General features: G+C 38.0%; 1 non-coding gene across 1 annotated transcript; it reads left to right on the top strand.

The window, feature by feature from the left end:
* Positions 1-2560: 2560 nt before the first annotated feature.
* LOC112738988 (small nucleolar RNA R71) lies at positions 2561-2668 on the top strand. The gene has a single exon (XR_003169932.1). It is a non-coding gene; the product is annotated as a small nucleolar RNA R71 (small nucleolar RNA).
* The last annotated feature ends 5191 nt before the right edge of the window (positions 2669-7859 follow it).

Here is a 7859-nt window from a genome sequence, read left to right as displayed (position 1 = left end):
TTATCCACAATTAAGCTATAATTTATTTTTTTCATCATCATTAAACATGAATAAAATAGAAGATCTTCTTTAGAATAAGGAGGCAATATTTTTCGAGTTTTTAATAAAACAAATTCTAATTGTTTACATGTGGTGGCAATGCTTTCTGCCTTCTGAATGAATGCTTGAACAGTGCATATGTCTTTGAAATTTGATGTTCTTGAATGTTAAATATGTTGGCTCTTGAAAGAATGATAAACATGAGACATGTTATTGGTAATCTGAAAAATCATAAAAATTATTCTTGAAGCAAGAAAAAGCAGTGAATACAAAGCTTGCAAAAAAAAAAAAAGAAAGCAAGCAGAAAAAGCCAATAACCCTTAAAACCAAAAGGCAAGGGTAATAAAAAGATCCAAGGCTTTGAGCATCAGTGGATAGGAGGACCTAAGGAAATCAAATCCTGGTCTAAGCGGCTAAACCAAGCTGTCCCTAACCATGTGCTTGTGGCGTGAAGGTGTCAAGTGAAAACTTGAGACTGAGCGGTTAAAGTCAAGGTCCAAAGCAAAGAGAAGAGTGTGCTTAAGAACCCTGGACACCTCTAATTGGGGGCTTTAGCAAAGCTGAGTCACAATCTGAAAAGGTTCACCCAATTATGTGTCTGTGGCATTTATGTATCCGGTGGTAATACTGGAAAACAAAGTGCTTAGGGCCACGGCCAAGACTCATAAAAGTAGCTGTGTTCAAGAATCAACATACTGAACTAGGAGAATCAATAACACTATCTGAATTTTAAGTTCCTATAGATGCCAATCATTCTGAGCTTCAATGGATAAAGTGAGATGCCAAAACTGTTCGGAAGCAAAAAGCTACTAGCCCCGCTCATTTAATTAGAATCTGAGCTTCACTCAAAAACTCTGAGATATTATTGTTTCTTGACTCATGTGTATTATATTTTATTTATCTAGTTGCTTGAGGACAAGCAACAATTTAGGTTTGGTGTTGTGATGAGCGGATATTTTATACGCTTTTTGGGATTAATTTTATATAGTTTTTAGTATGTTTCAGTTAGTTTTTAGTTTATTTTCATTAGTTTCTAGGAAAAATTCATATTTCTGGACTTTACTATGAGTTTTTGTGTTTTTCTGTAATTTCAGGTATTTTCTGGCTGAAAAAGGACTGCTGATGCTGTTGGATCCTGACCTCTCTGCACTCGGAATGGAATTTCTGGAGCTACAAGAGTCCAATTGACGCGCTTCTAATTGCGTTGGAAAGTAGACATCCAGGACTTTCCAGAAATATATAATAGTCCAAACTTTGCTCAAGGATAGACGATGTAAACTGGCATTCAACGCTAGTTCCATGTTGCAGTCTGGCGTCCAGTGCCAGAAACACGTTACAAGTTGGAGTTCAACGCCAGAAATAGGTTACAGCCTGGCGTTGAACGCCCAAAACAGCCCAGGCACGTAAGAAGCTTTAGTCTCTGCCCCAGCACACACCAAGTGGGCCCCAGAAGTGGATTTTTGCACTATCTATCATAGTTTACTCATTTTCTGTAAACCTAGGTTACTAGTTTAGTATTTAAACAACTTTTAGAGATTTATTTTGTATCTCATGACATTTTTAGATCTGAATTTTGTACTCTTTGACGGCATGAGTCTCTAAACCCCATTGTTGGGGGTGAGGAGCTCTGCTGTGTCCTGATGAATTAATGCAAGTATTTCTGTTTTCTATTTAAACATGTGTGTTCCTATCTAAGATATCCATTCGCACTTCAACATGAATGTGATGAACGTGACAATCCTCATCATTCCCCCATGAACGCGTGCCTGACAACCACTTCCGTTCACCGTAGAATGAATGAATATCTCTTGGATCTCTTAATCAGAATCTTCGTGGTATAAGCTAGATTGATAGCAGCATTCAAGAGAATCCGGAAAGTCTAAACCTTGTCTGTGGTATTCCGAGTAGGATTCAGGGATTGAATGACTGTGACAAGCTTCAAACTCGCGAGTGCTGGGCGTAGTGACAGACGCAAAAGGATAGTAAATCCTATTCCGGTACGATTGAGAACCTGCAGATGATTAGCCGTGCGGTGACAGCGCATCTGGACCCTTTTCACTGGAAGGATGGATGGTAGCCATTGACAACGGTGATCCACCAACACACAGCTTGCCATAGGAGGACGTGCGTGCGTGAATCAGAAACAGAGGAAAGTAGAATTTCAGAAGACAAAGCATCTCCAAAACTCCAACATATTCTCCCTTACTGCATACAAGTATAATTTGGGTTCTGCCCTTCTTATTTTTTACAATTCAAATTAAGAATTATTATTGATATTATATCCTGACTAAGAGTTACGAGATAACCATAGCTTGCTTCAAGCCAACAATCTCCGTGGGATTGACCCTTACTCACGTAAGGTATTACTTGGACGACCCAGTGCACTTGCTGGTTAGTTGTGCGAAGTTGTAAGAGAGTAATGTGAACATTGACATTACAATTTCGTGCACCAGCTATCCAATGACATCTTGGATAGTTCAGACAGACCATCATAGAAGATTCCTATGATGCTCCATTCTGAAAGCATGTCAGAAGGGCACCTTCTGATCAATTGCTTGTATCTCTCCCAAGCTTCATAGAGTGACTCACCATCCTTCTGTCTGAAGGTTTAGACTTCCACTCTAAGCTTGCTCAATTTTTGAGGTGGAAAGAACTTTGCCAAGAAGGCGTTGACTAGCTTTTCCCAAGAGTTCAGGCTTTCCTTAGGTTGTGAATCCAACCATGTTCTAGCTCTGTCTCTTACAGCAAAAGGAAAGAGCATAAGTCTGTAGACTTCAGGGTCAACCCCATTGGTCTTGACAGTGTCACAGATTTGCAAAAACTCAGCTAAGAACTGATGAGGATCTTCCAATGGAAGTCCATAAAACTTGCAATTCTGTTGCATTAGAGAAACTAATTGAGGCTTAAGCTCAAAGTTGTTTGCTCCAATGGCAGGGATTGAGATGCTTCTCCCATAGAAATCAGGAGTAGGTGCAGTAAAGTCACCAAGCACCTTCCTTGCATTGTTGGCATTGTTGTTTTCAGCTGCCATGGTTTCTTCTTCTTTAAAGAGCTCTGTTAGGCCCTCTAAAGAGAATTGTTCTTTAGCTTCTCTTAGCTTTCTCTTCAAGGTTCTTTCAGGTTCAGGATCAGCTTGAACAAGTATGCCTTTATCTTTGTTCCTGCTCATATGAAAGAGAAGAGAACAAGAAAGTAGGGAATCCTCTATGTCACAGTATAGAGATTCCTTGAGGTGTCAGAGGAAAAGAAGAATAGAAGGAGGAGGTAGATAGAAGAGAATTCGAACTTATCAAGAAGGATAGAGTTCGAATTGCACCTTGAGGAGGAGTGTTAGTCCCTTAAATAGAAGGATGTCAGAAGAAAAGAAGAATAGAAGGAGGAGGTAGATGGAGGAGAATTCGAACATATAAAGAAGGAGGGAGTTTGAATTGTACCTTGAGGAGGAGTCTTAGTCCCTTAAATAGAAGGATGTGAGAAGAGGGGAAAAATTTTCGAAAATTAATTAAAAGATTTTAAAAAGAAATTTGAAAATTTGATTGAGATTTTCGAAAACTAAGATTGGGAAAGAAATAAAGTGATTTTTGAAAAAAGATTTTGAAACTAGAAAAAGAATTGATTGAAAAAAATTAATTTTGAAAAAGGATGTGATTGAAAAGATATGATTGAGAAGATATGATTGAAAATCAAATTAAAAAAGAAAAAGTTTTAAAACTAAACTTAATTACTTGACTAACAAGAAATTAAAAGATATGATTCTAAAATTTAAAATTTGATCCTTTCTTAATGGGCAAGTAACAACTTGAAAATTTTTTAAGTAAATCTTGAGTTGAAGCAAGGATTTTTGAAAATAGTAAAAATAATTATAAAATGGAAAGAAATTGATTTGAAAGAGATATGATTGAAAAGATATGATTTGAAAAAGATTTGATTTTGAAAAATTATGAAAACTTGAAAAAAATGTGAATTAAAAACAAAATCTTCCCTCTAGTGTCATCCTGGCGTTAAACGCCCAGAATGGTGCCCATTCTGGCATTTAACGCCCAAAACTCTACCTTTTTGGGCGTTAAACGCCCAGCCAGGTGCCCTGGCTGGCGTTTAAACGCCAGTTTTCCTTCTTCACTAGGCGTTTTGAACGCCCAGCTTTTTCTGTTTGATTCCTCTGCTGAATGTTCTGAATCTTCAATTCTCTGTATTATTGACTTGAAAAGACATAGTTTTGAAATATTTTTAAATTTTTGATGATGAGAAACAATAAAAATGCAACTAAGATCAAATGAACAATGCATGCAAGACACCAAACTAAAAAAAATTTCATATAAGAGACACTAACAAATTGAGAATGCATATGAGAAACAATAAAACATACAAAACAAGAGAATTTAAAGATCAGAGCAAGGAAATCATCAAGAACAACTTGAAGATCAATGAAGAATAGTATGTATAAAATCAAAAAATGCAAGAAGACTAAAAACATGCAATTGACACCAAACTTAAAAATTGATACTAGACTCAAACAAGAAACATAAAATATTTTTGATTTTTATGTTTTTATAAATTTTTTTTGTGATTTTTTTTTCAAAAATTATATAGAGAAGAAAATAAAGAGAATCAAAACTTTTAATAAGAATTCCAGGAATCATGCAATGTTAGTCTAAAGCTTCAGTCTAAAAAGATTAGACGTGTTTGGCCATTGCCACACCTACCAATGATACTAAAACAGTACTGAAGTTCCTTCAGAAACATATATTCAGCAGGTTTGGTGTCCCTAGGGTACTAATCAGTGATGGGGGCACTCACTTCTGCAACAAACAGCTTTACTCTGCCATGGTCCGGTATGGAATTCGTCATAAGGTGGAAACTCCATCATCCATAGACAAATGGGCAAGCTGAAGTCTCTAACAGAGAACTAAAAAGAATCCTGGAACGGACTGTAAGTACCCGTAGAAAGGATTGGGCACGAAGCTTGGATGATGCTCTGTGGGCTTACAGAACAGCATTCAAGACTCCCATAGGGACCTCTCCTTACCAACTTGTGTATGGTAAGGCTTGTCACCTGCCCGTGGAACTGGAACATAAGGCCTACTGGGCAACCAGATTCCTTAACTTTGATGCCAAATTAGCTGGAGAAAAAAGATTGCTCCAGCTGAATGAGCTAGAGGAATTCAGATTCACTGCTTTCGAAAATGCCAAGCTTTACAAAGAGAAATAAAAAAGGTGGCATGACAGAAAGCTGTCATCTAGAATCTTTGAACCATGACAAAAGGTTCTGTTGTTTAACTCTAGACTCAGGCTATTTCCCGGGAAACTGAAGTCCCGGTGGAGAGGACCATATGTGATTACAAGTGTATCACCATATGGTTATGTGGAGCTTCAAGATATTAATTCTGATAAGAAGTTCATTGTTAATGGACAGAGAATCAAGCACTATCTTGAAGGCAATGTTGAGCAAGAGTGCTCAAAGTTGAGGCTAGATTAAAAACTCAACAAGGTCCAGCTAAAGACAATAAAGAAGCGCTTGCTGGGAGGCAACCCAGCCATGGGGCATCACTTCCTCTAAGCATTTTGTCCTATTCTTGATTTTATTTGTTTATATAAAGTTCATTGATACTAAGGTAAAGAGTCAATTGTGTAAGTTTACAGGGTTACAGAAGAATTCTGCACACAAAATAGAGAAAAAAGAGCTCACTGGCAAGAAAATGCCAGTAAAAGTCTGTTTTGGGCGTTCAATGCCCAAAAGAAGCATCCACTGGGCGTTGAACGCCAGTAAGGATAGCCATCTGGGCGTTAAACGCCAGAAAGAAGCATCTTCTGGGCGTTGAACGCCAGAAAGAAGCTCCTTCTGGGCGTTTAACGCCAGATTTACAGCGTCCTGGGCGTTCAGAAAAACGCCCAGTGACAAAGGAGTTCCTGGCGTTCATTGCCAGAAAGAAGCAACAGCTGGGCGTTGAACGCCCAGGAGAAGCAGCAGTTGGGCGTTGAACGCCCAAAACATGCAGCGTTTGGGCGTTCAAACGCCAGAATGGTGGGGAGGAGGTAAATTCGTTTTTACTTCAAATTTTTCATTTTAATTTTAATTTTCATGTTTCAATTCATGATTTCTTGCATAAACATGTTACAAACCCTGATTTCTAAAATCCTTAATTTCTAAAAACCCTACTTTAAAAATATCAAATGTATCTTAATCCATAAGCACAAATCCTTTTTTCAATCCAATTCAACTCTTTTTCAAAATTTTCAAAATAAATCTATCTCTTTTCATTCAAAAATCTTTTCAACTAATCAATATCTTTTTCAAATCTCCATATTATCTTTTTCAAAAATCCAATTTTATCTTTTTCAAATATCTTTCATATCTTTTCAATTTTAAATTATATCTTTTCTTATCATACTTATCTTTTTTTTAAATCATATCTTCTATCTTATCTTTCTCCCTATTTTCGAAAACCCCCCCTCCCTTTTAAAAACACATTCGGCCTCCCTCCTCTCATCCACCATTCAACACTAGCTCTCCTTCTATCCCTCTCCTTTCTTTTCTTTTGCTTGAGGACAAGCAAACCTCTAAGTTTGGTGTGTTTATCCGTGATCACTAAACCATACCAACTAAGATCATGGCTCCTAAAGAAAAACAACCCACTCCAAGAGGCAAGAAAGAGAGTGTTCCAAAACCACTTTGGAATCAAGGGAGGTTCTTAACCAAAGAACATTCAGACCATTACTACAAAATAATGGGTCTAAGATCTGTGATCCCGAAAGTCAAGTTCGATCTGAAAGAAGATGAATATCCGGAGATCCAAGAGCAGATTCGAAACAGGAACTGGAAAGTCCTAGCTAATCCTGAAACAAAAGTGGGAAAGAATATGGTTCAGGAATTCTACGCTAATCTGTGGCAAACAGACAGGCAGAGAATATATGGAGCTGCCCTCTATGACTATAGGACTGTGGTCAGAGAAAAGATTGTTCACATCCACCCTGACAAAATCAGGGAGATCTTTAAGCTACCTCAGCTAAAAGATGACCCAGACTCCTTCAATAGGTGAATGATGAGAACAAAGAAGGGCCTGGATAAGATTCTAGAGGATATATGCATCCCTGGAGCCAGGTGGACCACTAGCACGAGGGGTGTCCCAAATCAACTCAAGAGAGAAGATCTCAAACCAGTCGCCAGAGGATGGCTGGACTTCATTGGGCGTTCTATATTGCCCACCAGCAACCGTTCTGAAGTCAATATTAGAAGAGCAGTGATGATCTATTGTATTATGTTGGGAAAAGAAGTAGAAGTTCATCAATTGATCCCATCTGAATTCTACATACTTGCCAACAAGAACTCCAAGGATGCCAGGTTGGCTTATCCAAGCCTAATCTCTATGCTCTGCAAAGATGCTGGAGTAAAGATGGGAATAACAGAGTATATCTCAGTGGAGCAACCAATCACTAAAATCACAATGGAAAAACAACAAATGCAGGATGACCCCATCAAGAGAAGGGCGCAAGAATTCCTACCAGAACTTCCTCAATTTGAATACTAGGAGCATCTTGAGGCATCTGTCACTAAGTTGCAAGAAACCATGGACCAATTGAAGGAAGAACAGCAAAATCAAAATAGCATACTTTGCAAACTGCTCAGAGAACAAGAGGTGCAAAGGCGTGAATTAAGAGAACTAAAGCGTCAGAAACTATCTCTTGAAGGGCCAAGCACTCCACATACTAAAGAGGCATCCGCTTCCCAAAGTCAAGGTTGTTGAGTTCTGATCTTAACCTTAACCCTGTGATAACTTTTTTTTATTATTATTTGAGTTTTACCTTAGGAGTCATATAGTGGT

This window comes from Arachis hypogaea, chromosome 13 (assembly GCF_003086295.3).
Source record: "Arachis hypogaea cultivar Tifrunner chromosome 13, arahy.Tifrunner.gnm2.J5K5, whole genome shotgun sequence".
NCBI lineage: Eukaryota > Viridiplantae > Streptophyta > Magnoliopsida > Fabales > Fabaceae > Arachis > Arachis hypogaea.
This window is presented reverse-complemented; position numbering and strand designations above follow the sequence as displayed.